Genomic DNA, 14,109 nt, shown 5'->3' on the forward strand with positions numbered 1-14,109 from the left:
AAGGATAAGTGTGTAGGGAAGGATAGGTGAGTAGGGAAGGAAAGGTGTGTAGGGAAGGATAAGTGTGTAGGGAAAGATAGGTGTGTAGGGAAGGGTAGGTGTGTAGGGAAGGATAGGTATGTAGGGAAGGATAGTTGTGTAGGAAAGGATAGGTGTGTAGGGAAGGGTAGGTGTGTATGGAAGGATAGGTGTGTAGGGAAGGAAAGGTGTGTAGGGAGGATAAGTGTGTAGGGAAGGATAGGTGTGTAGGGAAGGGTAGGTGTGTAGTGAAGGATAGGTGTGTAGGGTAGGACAGGTGTGTAGGGAAGGAAAGGTGTGTAGGGTAGGATAGGTGTGTAGGGTCGGACAGGTGTGTAGAGAAGGATAGGTGTGTAGGGAAGGATAGGTGTGTAGGGTAGGATAGGTGTTTAGGGAAGGATAGGTGTGTAGGGAAGGATAAGTGTGTAGGGTAGGATAGGTGTGTAGGGAAGGATAGGTATGTAGGGAAGTATAGGTGTGTAGGGAAGGACAGGTGTGTAGGGAAAGATAGGTGTTTAGGTAAGGATAGGTGTGTAGGGAAGGATAAGTGTGTAGAGAAGGATAGGTGTGTAGGGAAGGATAGGTGTGTAGGAAAGGATAAGTGTGTAGGGAAGGATAGGTGTGTAGGGAAGGGTAGGTGTGTAGGGACAGGTAGGTGTGTAGGGAAGGATAGGTGTGTAGGGACAGGTAGGTGTGTAGGGAAGGATAGGTGTGTTGGGAAGGGTAGGTGTGTAGTGAAGGGTAGGTGGGTAGGGTAGGATAGGTGTGTAGGGAAGGATAGGTGTGTAGGGAAGGATAGGTGTGTAGGGTAGGACAGGTGTGTAGGGAAGGACAGGTGTGTAGGAAAGGACAGGTGTGTAGGGAAAGATAGGTGTGTAGGGGAGGATAGGTGTATAGGATAGAATAGGTGTGTAGGGAAGGACAGGTGTGTAGGGAAGGACAGGTGTGTAGGGAAGGATAGGTGTGTAGGGAAGGGTAGGTGTGTAGTGAAGGGTAGGTGTGTAGGGTAGGATAGGTGTGTAGGGAAGGATAGGTGTGTAGGGAAGGATAGGTGTGTAGGGTAGGACAGGTGTGTAGGGAAGGACAGGTGTGTAGGAAAGGACAGGTGTGTAGGGAAAGATAGGTGTGTAGGGGAGGATAGGTGTGTAGGATAGAATAGGTGTGTAGGGAAGGACAGGTGTGTAGGGAAGGATAAGTGTGTAGGGAAGGTTAGGTGTGTAGGAAAGGATAGGTGTTTAGGGAAGGATAAGTGTGTAGGGAAGGAAAGGTTTGTAGGGTAGGATAGGTGTGTAGGGAAGGATAGGTGTGTAGGGAAGGATAGGTGTGTAGGGAAGGACAGGTGTGTAGGGAAGGATAGGTGTGTAGGGAAGGATAGGTGTGTAGGGTAGGATAGGAGTGTAGGGAAGGACAGGTGTGTAGGGAAGGACAGGTGTGTAGGGTAGGATAGGTGTGTAGGGAAGGATAGGTGTGCAGGGAAGGACAGGTGTGTAGGGAAAGATAGGTGTGTAGGGAAGGATAAGTGTGTAGGGAAGGATAGGTTTGTAGGGAAGGATAAGTGTGTAGGAAAGGATAGGTGTGTAGGGAAGGAAAGGTGTGTGTGGAAGGATAGGTGTATAGGGAAGGATAGGTATGTAGGGAAGGATAGGTGTGTAGGGAAGGATTGGTGTGTAGGGTAGGATAGGAGTGTAGGGAAGGACCGGTGTGTAGGGAAGGATAGGTGTGTAGGGAAGGATAGATGTGTAGGGTAGTATAGGTGTGTAGGGTAGGATAGGTGTGTATGGAAGGATAGGTGTGTAGGGAAGGATAGGTGTGTAGGGAAGGTTAGATGTGTAGGGAAGTGTAGATGTGTAGGGAAGGATAGGTGTGTTGGGAAGGGTAGGTGTGTAGGGAAGGATAGGTATGTATGGAAGGAAAGATGTGTAGGGTAGGACAGGAGTGTAGGGAAGGATAAGTGTGTAGGGAAGGATAGGTGTGTTGGGTAGGATAGGTGTGTAGGGAAGGACAGGTGTGTAGGGAAGGACATGTGTGTAGAGAAGGATAGGTGTGAAGGGAAGGATAGGTGTGTTGGGAAGGATAGGTATGTAGGGTAGGACTGGAGTGTAGGGAAGGATAGGTGTGTAGGGAAGGACAGGTGTGTTGGGAAGGACTGGTGTGTTGGCAAGGACAGGTGTGTAGGGAAGGATAGGTGTATAGGGAAGGATAGGTGTGTAGGGAAGGATAGGTGTGTAGGGAAGGACAGGTGTGTAGGGAAAGATAGGTGTGTAGGGAAGGATAGGTGTATAGGGAAGGATAGATGTGTAGGGAATGACAGGTGTGTAGGGAAAGATAGGTGTGTAGGGAAGGATAAGTGTGTAGGGAAGGATAGGTTTGTAGGGAAGGATAGGTGTGTAGGAAAGGCTTGGTGTTTAGGGTAGGGTAGTTGTGTAGGGAAGGATAGTTGTGTAGGGAAGAACAGGTGTGTGGGGAAGGATAGGTGTATGGGGAAGGAATGGTATGTAGAGAAGGATAGTTGTGTAGGGAAGTATAGGAGTTTTGGGAAGGATAGGTATGAATGTTAGGCTAGGTGTGTAGGGAAGGATAGTTGTGTAAGGTAGGATTGGTGTGTATTGAAGGATAGGTGTGTAGGGAAGGATAGGTGTGTATGGGAGGATAGGTGTGTATGGAAGGATAGGTGTGTAGGGAAGATAGGTGTGTAGGGTAGGATAGATGTGTAGGGAAGGACAGATGTGTAGAGAAGGATAGGTGTGTAGGGTAGGATAGTTGTGTATGATAGGATAGGTGTGTATGGAAGGATAGGTGTGTAGGGAATGATAGGTATGTAGGGAAGGATAGGTGTGTATGGAAAGATAGGTGTGTAGGGAAGGATAGGTGTATATGGAAGGATAGGTGTGTAGGGAAGGATAGGTTTGTAGGAAAGGATAGGTGTGTAGGGAAGGGTAGGTGTGTAGGGAAGAACAGATGTGTGAGGAAGATAGGTGTATAGGGAAGGATAGGTATGTAGGGAAGGATGGGTATGAAGGGAAGGATAGGTGTGTAGGGAAGGATAGGTGTGTAGGGTATGATAGGAGTGTAGGGAAGGACAGGTGTGTAGAGAAGGATAGGTCTATAGGGAAGGATAGGTGTGTAGGGTAATATAGGTGTGTAGGGTAGGATAGGTCTGTATGGAAGGATAGGTGTGTAGGGAAGGATAGGTGTGTAGGGAAGGGTAGGTGTGTATGGAAGGATAGGTGTGTAGGGAAGGGTAGTTGTGTAGGGAAGGCTAGATGTGTAGGGAAGTGTAGATGTGTAGGGAAGGGTAGATGTGTAGGGAAGGATAAGTGTATGGGGAAGGATAGGTGTATAGGGAAGGATAGGTATGTAGCGAAGTATAGGTATGTAGGGAAGGATAGGTGTGTATGGAAGGATAGGTGTGTAGGGTAGGATAGGAATGTAGGGAAGGACAGGGGTGTAGAGATGGATAGGTGTGTAGGGAAGGATAGGTGTGTTGGGTAGTATAGGTGTGTAGGGTAGGGTATGTGTGTAGGGAAGGATAAGTGTGTAGGGAAGGGTAGGTGTGTAGGGAAGGATATGTGTGTAGGAACGGATAGGTATGTAGGGAAGGACAGGTGTGTAGGGAAAGATAGGTGTGTAGGGAAGGATAAGTGTGTAGGGAAGGATAGGTTTGAAGGGAAGGATAGGTGTGTGGGAAAGGCTAGGTGTTTAGGGTAGGGTAGGTGTGTAGGGAAGGATAGTTGTGAAGGGAAGAACCGGTGTGTGGGGAAGGATAGGTGTATGGGGAAGGAAAGGTATGTAGAGAAGGATAGTTGTGTAGGGAAGGATAGGTGTTTTGGGAAGGATAGGTATGTATGTTAGGATAGGTGTGTAGGGAAGGATAGTTGTGTAAGGTAGGATTGGTGTGTATTGAAGGATAGGTGTGTAGGGAAGGATATATGTGTATGGGAGGATAGGTGTGTATGGAAGAATAGGTGTGTAGGGTAGGATAGATGTGTAGGGAAGGACAGATGTGTAGAGAAGGATAGGTGTGTAGGGTAGGATAGTTGTGTATGATAGGATAGGTGTGTATGGAAGGATAGGTGTGTAGGGAATGATAGGTATGTAGGGAAGGATAGGTGTGTATGGAAAGATAGGTGTGTAGGGAAGGATAGGTGTATATGGAAGGATAGGTGTGTAGGGAAGGATAGGTTTGTAGGAAAGGATAGGTGTGTAGGGAAGGGTAGGTGTGTAGGGAAGGACAGATGTGTGCGGAAGATAGGTGTATAGGGAAGGATAGGTATGTAGGGAAGGATAGGTATGTAGGGAAGGATAGGTGTGTAGGGAAGGATAGGTGTGTAGGGTAGGATAGGAGTGTAGGGAAGGACAGGTGTGTAGAGAAGGATAGGTGTGTAGGGAAGGATAGGTGTGTAGGGTAATATAGGTGTGTAGGGTAGGATAGGTCTGTATGGAAGGATAGGTGTGTAGGGAAGGGTAGTTGTGTATGGAAGTCTAGATGTGTAGGGAAGTGTAGATGTGTAGGGAAGGGTAGATGTGTAGGGAAGGATAAGTGTATGGGGAAGGATAGGTGTATAGGGAAGGATAGGTATGTAGCGAAGGATAGGTATGTAGGGAAGGGTAGGTGTGTATGGAAGGATAGGTGTGTAGGGTAGGATAGAAGTGTAGGGAAGGACAGGTGTGTAGAGAAGGATAGGTGTGTAGGGAAGGATAGGTGTGTTGGGTAGTATAGGTGTGTAGGGTAGGGTATGTGTGTAGGGAAGGATAGGTGTGTAGGGAAGGGTAGGTGTGTAGGGAAGGATAGGTGTGTAGGAACGGATAGGTGTGTAGGGAAGGACAGGTGTGTAGGGAAGGACAGCTGTGTAGAGAAGGATAGGTGTGTAGGTAAGGATAGGTGTGTAGGGTAGTATAGGTGTGTAGGGAAGGATAGGTGTGTAGGGAAGGATAGGTGTGTAGGGAAAGATAGGTGTGTAGGGAAGGATAAGTGTGTAGGGAGGGATAGGTGTATAGGGAAGGATAGGTGTGTAGGGAAGGATAGGTGTGTAGGAAAGGGTAGGTGTGTATGGAAGGATAAGTGTGTAGGGAAGGATAGGTGTGTAGGGAAGGATAAGTGTGTAGGGAAGGATAGGTGTGTAGGAAAGGATAGGTGTGTAAGGAAAGATAGGTGTGTAGGGAAGGATAGGTGTGTAGGGAAGGATAAGTGTGTAGGGATGGACAGGTGTGTAGGGAAGGATAGGTGTGTAGGGAAGGATAGGTGTGTAGGAAAGGGTAGGTGTGTATAGAAGGACAGGTGTGTGGGGAAGGATAGGTGTATAGGGAAGGATAGGTATGTAGGAAAGGATAGGTGTGTAGGGAAGGATAGGTGTGTAGGGTAGGTTAGGTGTATAGGGAAGGACAGGTGTGTAGGGAAAGATAGGTGTGTAGGAAAGGATAGGTGTTTAGGAAAGGATATGTGTGTAGGGAAGGATAGGTGTGTAGGGATGGTTAGGCATGTAGGATAGGATTGGTGTGTAGGGAAGGATAGGTGTGTAGGGAAGAACAGGTGTGTGGGGAAGGATAGGTGTATAGGGAAGGATAGGTATGTAGGAAAGGATAGGTGTGTAGGGAAGGATAGGTGTGTAGGGTAGGATTGGTGTGTAGGGAAGGATAGGTGTGTGGGGAAGGATAGGTGTGTAGGGAAGGATAGGTGTGTAGGGAAGGATAGGTGTGTATGAAATGATAGGTGTATAGGGAAGGGTAGATGTGTAGGGAAGGATAGGTGTGTAGGGAAGGATATGTGTTTAGGGAAGGTTAGTTTTGTAAGGATTGGGGCGGTTTCGGTGAATGTTGGCCATGACTAGTGATGCACCCAAATAAACTTAATAGATTTCGTTGTGCAGGGCAAAAACTTTAAAAATAAGCTTCCAGGGGAGATTGTGCACTTGGGGTGTTCCCAATTTTTGGGGTTGTGGGTGGCTGTTGTACAGGTTACCCTCATACAGGGCCAGATCCTGATGCAGCCACACCCATGCTTGTGTATTTTACCGTATGCTCTCCTGCAAATGTCACTACAAAGCCCCTCCCTGGTGTGCGTCCGTGCGTCCATGTGTGTAAGGACTGCGACGCCCCCTTGTGCATCTTTATAGGCACCATCGTTCTCACCGTCCATTATCCATCTCAGTAAGGTCTCCAATGTGAAGGATTAGATGTCTGTGTACGCAAACACTTCAGCAACAGCCACCTCCCAGTCATCGCCCTGGAAAAACCCCTGTACATTTACAGTATACTTCTCCATGCTCGCATCTGAAATCTCAACTGTGACTCCGGCAGACGCAATCAGGGCGCAGGCGCAGTGACACTTACACATATGCGCTGTGCCACTTACACATATGCACGTTGTCACTTACACGTATGCGCTGTGCCACTTACACATATGTACGGTGTCACTTACACGTATGCGCTGTGCCACTTACACATATGCACATTGTCACTTACACGTATGCACTGTGCCACTTACACATATGTACGGTGTCACTTACACGTATGCGCTGTGCCACTTACACGCATGTGCTGCAACAAAAACGCACTGAGCTACTGAACATCCGAACTGTGTTCGATTCTGAATCAGGCCCAATATGTTTTGTTTTTTACACTTTTATAGAGGCATGTAAATAGAAGCATAGCCCTAATATTGCCGACAACTGCCAGTGTCGGCGGCCGGCGGAGATGTGTGGGCAGCCGCAGCTTGTCTTCCTGCAACTACGGGTGGGCTATCCTGGTATGTTTGCTGGTATGTAGACTGGGGTGAGGGAGCTGGAGGTGCTGAGCCTCGCAGTTACCTTCTAGCAGCCACTAGCGAATTATCTAACACAATAGAATCAGATGCGACTGAGTTAAGGAAAGCCGAGCTGGGCAACTGTGCCCATACCAGGCAGGTGCTTACAGTGGGAGCAGACAAAATGCTGTGCATATCAGAAGTGTGTGGGGATGTGTGGGACAAGGGAGGGTATCATTAAGTTAACTTTTTTTTATTATTTTATTGACATTATTATATATTATATCTTATTCAGTATTAAGAATAGCAGAATAAATCCAACTATATTCTATAACAAATTAAAATGTAAAAATATCTAAACAAATAAATAAATCAAATTTAATGTATATAAAAATAAACTAAAATATACACTTATTATAAATGATTCACAAATTACATACTCTAAATTGCAAATTTATGCCACTTATAGTTTGAAATAAAAATGAAGCCAGTTTCTTTTATACTTCTTTATCCAATGTTTGCACATGGTGACTCACGCCTGTACACGTGCCATTCATCGGATGAGTTTTGATTTAAGTTTGGAATGACATCACTTAGTTTGTGGAATGCGTTCTTTTTAGAGATAGTTACCGGTTGTTTCAAGAACACTCCTTGGGACTCTGCCATTACTTACACCCTGCTGAACTCATCCCAACTTCCCTATCACGTGCAAAGTAGATGTTATCCTCAGTTACTGCTCTATCATGTACTACTTTCATTGACGGACTTATCACAGACAGAAATACAATGACCTATTTAAAGGTTAATTAAGTGATTTTAAAATACTAAGATGCACAAACATTTCTAACAACTTACAAAGTACTTTAGTAAATAAAATGAAATGGCTTTACTAACCTCTAAGCACTCATACTGCTCTGTGTCAGCCAGCCGACCCCCAGTGCGAATGCTTAATTTTATCGTACTCACCACAGGATTCACCACAGGATGTAGTATAAACATCCTCGTCCTCACACTCCTCTCCCTCTAACTTCAGTGCTCTCCCTCCAGCCCTCAGTGCTCTCCCTCCAGCCCTCAGTGGTCTCCCTCCAGCCCTCAGTGCTCTCCCTCCAGCCCTCAGTGGTCTCCCTCCAGCCCTCAGTGCTCTCCCTCCAGCCCACAGTGCTCTCCTTCCAGCCCTCAGTGCTCTCTCCAGCCCTCAGTGCTCTCCCCCCAGCCCTCAGTGCTCTCCCCCCAGCCCTCAGTGCTCTCCCTCCAGCACTCAGTGGACTCCCTCCAGCCCTCAGTGCTCTCCCCCAAGCCCTCAGTGCTCTCCCCCCAGCACTCAGTGCACTCCCCCAGCCGTCAGTGCTCTCCCCCCAGCCCTCAGTGCTCTCCCCCCAGCACTCAGTGCACTCCCCCAGCCCTCAGTGCACTGACTTCAGCCCTCAGTGCCCTCCCTACAGCCCTCGGTGCTCTCCCTCCAGCCCTCAAAGCTCTCCCTACAGCCCTCAGTGCTCAACATCCAGCTCTCAGTGCTCTCCCCCAATCCCTCAGTGCTCTCCCCCCAGCCCTCAGTGCTCTCCATCCAGCCCTCAGTGCTCTCCCCCCAGCCCTCAGTGCTCTCCCCCAAGCCCTCAGTGGTCTCCCTCCAGCCCTCAGTGCTCTCCCCCCAGCTCGCAGTGGTCTCCCTCCAGCCCTCAGTGGTCTCCCTCCAGCCCTCAGTGGTCTCCCCCCAGCCCTCAGTGGTCTCCCTCCAGCCCTCAGTGCTCTCCCCCCAGCACTCAAGGGTCTCCCTCCAGCCCTCAGTGCTCTCCCTCCAGCCCTCAGTGCACTGAACTCAGCCCTCAGTGCCCTCCCTACAGCCCTCGGTGCTCTCTCCCCAGTCCTGAGTGCTCTCCCTCCAGCCCTCAGTGCTCTCCCTCCAGCACTCAGTGCTCTCCCCCCAGCCCTCAGTGCACTCCCTCCAGCCCTCAGTGCTCAACGTCCAGCTCTCAGTGCTCTCCCCCCAGCCCTCAATGCTCTCCCCCCAGCACTCAGTGCTCTCCATTCAGCCCTCAGTGCTCTCCCCCCAGCCCTCAGTGCTCTCCCCCCAGCCCTCAGTGGTCTCCCTCCAGCCCTCAGTGCTCTCCCCCCAGCTCGCAGTGGTCTCCCTCCAGCCCTCAGTGGTCTCCCTCCAGCCCTCAGTGGTCTCCCCCCAGCCCTCAGTGGTCTCCCTCCAGCCCTCAGTGCTCTCCCCCCAGCACTCAAGGGTCTCCCTCCAGCCCTCAGAGCTCTCCCTCCAGCCCTCAGTGCACTGAACACAGCCCTCAGTGCCCTCCCTACAGCCCTCGGTGCTCTCTCCCCAGTCCTGAGTGCTCTCCCTCCAGCCCTCAGTGCTCTCCCTCCAGCCCTCAGTGCTCTCCCCCCAGCCCTCAGTGCACTCCCTCCAGCCCTCAGTACTCTCCCTCCAGCCCTCAGTGGTCCCACTCCAGGCCTCAGTGCTCTCCCTCCAGCCCTCAGTGCACTCCCCCAGCCATCAGTGCTCTCCTCCAGCCATCAGTCCTCTCCCTCCAGCCCTAAGTGCTCTCCCCCCAGTCCTCCGTGCTCTCCCCCCAGGCCTCGGTGCACTCCCTCCAGTCTTCAGTGCACTCCCTCCAGCCCTCGGTGCCCTCCCTCCAGCCCTCAGTGCTCTCCCTCCAGCCCACAGTGCTCTCCTTCCAGCCCTCAGTGCTCTCTCCAGCCCTCAGTGCTCTCCCCCCAGCCCTCAGTGCTCTCCCCCCAGCCCTCAGTGCTCTCCCCCCAGCCCTCAGTGCTCTCCCTCCAGCACTCAGTGGTCTCCCTCCTGCCCTCAGTGCTCTCCCCCCAGCCCTCAGTGCTCTCCCCCCAGCACTCAGTGCACTCCCCCAGCCATCAGTGCTCTCCCCCCAGCCCTCAGTGCTCTCCCCCCAGCACTCAGTGCACTCCCCCAGCCCGCAGTGCACTGACTTCAGCCCTCAGTGCCCTCCCTACAGCCCTCGGTGCTCTCCCTCCAGCCCTCAAAGCTCTCCCTACAGCCCACAGTGCTCAACGTCCAGCTCTCAGTGCTCTCCCCCCAGCCCTCAGTGCTCTCCCCCCAGCCCTCAGTGCTCTCCATCCAGCCCTCAGTGCTCTCCCCCCAGCCCTCAGTGCTCTCCCCCCAGCCCTCAGTGGTCTCCCTCCAGCCCTCAGTGCTCTCCCCCCAGCCCGCAGTGGTCTCCCTCCAGCCCTTAGTGGTCTCCCTCCAGCCCTCAGTGGTCTCCCCCCAGCCCTCAGTGGTCTCCCTCCAGCCCTCAGTGCTCTCCCCCCAGCACTCAAGGGTCTCCCTCCAGCCCTCAGTGCTCTCCCTCCAGCCCTCAGTGCTCTCCCCCCATCCCTCAGTGCACTGACCTCAGCCCTCAGTGCCCTCCCTACAGCCCTCGGTGTTCTCTCCCCAGTCCTGAGTGCTCTCCCTCCAGCCCTCAGTGCTCTCCCTCCAGCCCTCAGTGCTCTCCCCCCAGCCCTCAATGCACTCCCTCCAGCCCTCAGTACTCTCCCTCCAGCCCTCAGTGGTCACACTCCAGGCCTCAGTGCTCTCCCTCCAGCCCTCAGTGCACTCCCCCAGCCCTCAGTGCTCTCCTCCAGCCCTCAGTCCTCTCCCTTCAGCCCTAAGTGCTCTCCCCCCAGCCCTCCGTGCTCTCCCCCCAGGCCTCGGGGCACTCCCTCCAGTCTTCAGTGCACTCCCTCCAGCCCTCGGTGCCCTCCCTCCAGCCCTCGGTGCTCTCCCTCCAGTCCTCGGTGCACTCCCTCCAGCCCTTGGTGCCCTCCCTCCAGCCCTCAGTGCTCTCCCTCCAGCTCTCAGTGCTCTCCCTTCAGCCCTCAATGCTCTCCTTCCTGCCCTCAGTGCTCTCCTTCCAGCCGACAGTGCTCTCCATGCAACCCTAAATGCTCTCCCTCCAGCCCTCAGTGGTCTCCCTCCAGCCCTCAGTGGTCTCCCTCCAGCCCTCAGTGCTCTTCCCCCAGCCCTCAGTGCTCTTTCCCCAGCCCTCAGTGCTCTCCCCCCAGCCCTCAGTGCTCTCCCTCCAGCCCTCAGTGCTCTCCCTCCAGCCCTCAGTGCTCTCCCTCCAGCCCTCAATGCTCTCCCCCAGCCCTCAGTGCTCTCCCCCCAGCCCTCAGTGCTCTCCCTCCAGCCCTCAGTTGTCTTCCTCCAGCCCTCAGTGCTCTCCCTCCTGCCCTCAGTGCTCTCCCCCCAGCCCTCAGTGCACTGACTTCAGCCCTCAGTGCCCTCCCTAAAGCCCTCGGTGGTCCCACTCCAGGCCTCAGTGCTCTCCCTCCTGCCCTAAGTGCTCTCCCTCCAGCCCTCAGTGCACTCCCTCCAGCCCTCAGTGCTCTCCCTCCAGCCCTCAGTGGTCCCACTCCCGGCATCAGTGCTCTCCCTCCAGCCCTCAGAGCTCTCCCTCCAGCCCTCAGCGCACTCCCCCAGCCCTCAGTGCTCTCCTCCAGCCCTCAGTTCTCTCCCTCCAGCCCTCAGTGCTCTCCCCCCAGCCCTCCGTGCTCTCCCCCAAGGCCTTGGTGCACTCCCTCCAGTCATCGGTGCACTCCCTCTTGCCCTCGGTGCCCTCCCTCCAGCCCTCGGTGCTCTCCCTCCAGTCCTCAGTGCACTCCCTCCAGTCCTCGGTGCCCTCCCTCCAGCCCTTGGTGCTCTACCTCCAGCCCTCAGTACAGTCACCCCAGCCCTCAGTGCTCTCCCCCCAGCCATCAGTGCTCTCCCCCCAGCCCTCATGCTCTCCCTCCAGTCCACGGTGCACTCCCTCCAGCCCTCAATGCTCTCCCTCCAGCCCTCAGTGCACTCCCTCAAGCCCTCAGTGCTCTCACCCCAGCTCTTAGAGCTCTCCCTCCAGCCCTCAATGCTCTTTCCCCAGCCCGCAGTGCACTCCCTCCAGCCCTCAGTGCTCTCCCCCCAGCCCTCAGTGGTCTCCCTCCAGCCCTCAGTGGTCTCCCCCCAGCACTCAAGGGTCTCCCTCCAGTCCTCAGTGCTCTCCCTCCAGCCCTCAGTGCTCTCCCTCCAGCCCTCAGTGCTCTCCCCCCAGCCCTCAGTGCACTGACCTCAGCCCTCAGTGCCCTCCCTTCAGCCCTCAGTGCTCTCTCCCCAGACCTCAGTGCTCTCCCTCCAGCCCTCAGTGCTCTCCCTCCAGCCCTCAGTGCACTCCCCCAGCCCTCAGTGCTCTGCTGCAGCCCTCAGTTCTCTCCCTCGAGCCCTCAGTGCTCTCCCCCCAGCCCTCCATGCTCTCCCCCAAGGCCTCGGTGCACTCCCTCCAGCCCTCAGTGTCCTCCCTCCAGCCCTCAGTGCTCACCCCCGAGCCATCAGTGCTCTACCCCCAGCCCTCATGCTCTCCGTCCAGTCCTCGGTGCACTCCCTCCAGCCCTCAATGCTCTCCTTCCAGCCCTCAGTGCACTCCCTCCAGCCCTCAGTGCTCTCTCTCCAGCCCTAAATGCTCTTTCCCCAGCCCTCAGTGCACTCTCTCCAGCCCTCGATGCTCTCCCCCAGCCCTTAGTGCACTCCCTCCAGCCCTCAGTGCTCTCCCTCCAGCCCTCAGTGGTCCCACTCCAGGCCTCAGTGCTCTCCCTCCAGCCCTCAGTGCTTTCCCTCCAGCCCTCAGTGCACTCCCCCAGCCCTCAGTGCTCTACTCCAGCCCTCAGTGCTCTCCCTCCAGCCCTCAGTGCTCTCCCCCAAGCCCTCCGTACTCTCCCCCCAGGCCTTGGTGCACTCTCACCAGTCCTCGGTGCACTCCCTCCAGCCCTTGGTGCCCTCCCTCCAGCCCTCAGTGCTCTCCCTCCAGCTCTCAGTGCTCTCCCTTCAGCCCTCAATGCTCTCCTTCCTGCCCTCAGTGCTCTCCTTCCAGCCGACAGTGCTCTCCATGCAACCCTAAATGCTCTCCCTCCAGCCCTCAGTGGTCTCCCTCCAGCCCTCAGTGGTCTCCCTCCAGCCCTCAGTGCTCTTCCCCCAGCCCTCAGTGCTCTTTCCCCAGCCCTCAGTGCTCTCCCCCCAGCCCTCAGTGCTCTCCCTCCAGCCCTCAGTGCTCTACCTCCAGCCCTCAGTGCTCTCCCTCCAGCCCTCAATGCTCTCCCCCAGCCCTCAGTGCTCTCCCCCCAGCCCTCAGTGCTCTCCCTCCAGCCCTCAGTTGTCTTCCTCCAGCCCTCAGTGCTCTCCCTCCTGCCCTCAGTGCTCTCCCCCCAGCCCTCAGTGCACTGACTTCAGCCCTCAGTGCCCTCCCTAAAGCCCTCGGTGGTCCCACTCCAGGCCTCAGTGCTCTCCCTCCTGCCCTAAGTGCTCTCCCTCCAGCCCTCAGTGCACTCCCTCCAGCCCTCAGTGCTCTCCCTCCAGCCCTCAGTGGTCCCACTCCCGGCATCAGTGCTCTCCCTCCAGCCCTCAGAGCTCTCCCTCCAGCCCTCAGAGCACTCCCCCAGCCCTCAGTGCTCTCCTCCAGCCCTCAGTTCTCTCCCTCCAGCCCTCAGTGCTCTCCCCCCAGCCCTCCGTGCTCTCCCCCAAGGCCTTGGTGCACTCCCTCCAGTCATCGGTGCACTCCCTCTTGCCCTCGGTGCCCTCCCTCCAGCCCTCGGTGCTCTCCCTCCAGTCCTCAGTGCACTCCCTCCAGTCCTCGGTGCCCTCCCTCCAGCCCTCAGTGCTCACCCCCGAGCCATCAGTGCTCTACCCCCAGCCCTCATGCTCTCCGTCCAGTCCTCGGTGCACTCCCTCCAGCCCTCAATGCTCTCCTTCCAGCCCTCAGTGCACTCCCTCCAGCCCTCAGTGCTCTCTCTCCAGCCCTAAATGCTCTTTCCCCAGCCCTCAGTGCACTCTCTCCAGCCCTCGATGCTCTCCCCCAGCCCTTAGTGCACTCCCTCCAGCCCTCAGTGCTCTCCCTCCAGCCCTCAGTGCTCTCCCTCCAGCTCTCAGGCTCTCCCTTCAGCCCTCAATGCTCTCCTTCCAGCCCTAAGTGCTCTCCTTCCAGCCCTCAGTGCTCTCCCCGCAAACCTCAATGCTCTCTCTCCAGCCCTCAGTGGTCTCCCTCCAGCCCACAGTGGTCTCCCTCCAGCCCTCAGTGCTCTTCCCCCAGCCCTCAGTGCTCTTCCCCCAGCCCTCAGTGCTTTCCCCCCAACCCTCAATGCACTCCCTCCAGCCCTCAGTGCTGTCCCTCCAGCCCTCAGTGCTCTCCCTCCAGCCCTCAGTGCTCTCCCTCCAGCCCTCAATGCTCTCCCCCAGCCCACAGTGCTCTCCCTCCAGCTCTCAGTGCTCTCCCCCCAGCCCTCAATGCTCTCCCTCCAGCCCTCAGTGGTCTCCCTCCAGCCCTCAGTGCTCTCCCCCCAGCCCTCAGTGCTCTCGCCCCACCCCTCATTTG

The sequence above is a fragment of the Taudactylus pleione genome, unplaced genomic scaffold (genome assembly GCF_031769625.1).
Source record: "Taudactylus pleione unplaced genomic scaffold, aTauple2 ptg000802l, whole genome shotgun sequence".
Taxonomy (NCBI): domain Eukaryota; kingdom Metazoa; phylum Chordata; class Amphibia; order Anura; family Myobatrachidae; genus Taudactylus; species Taudactylus pleione.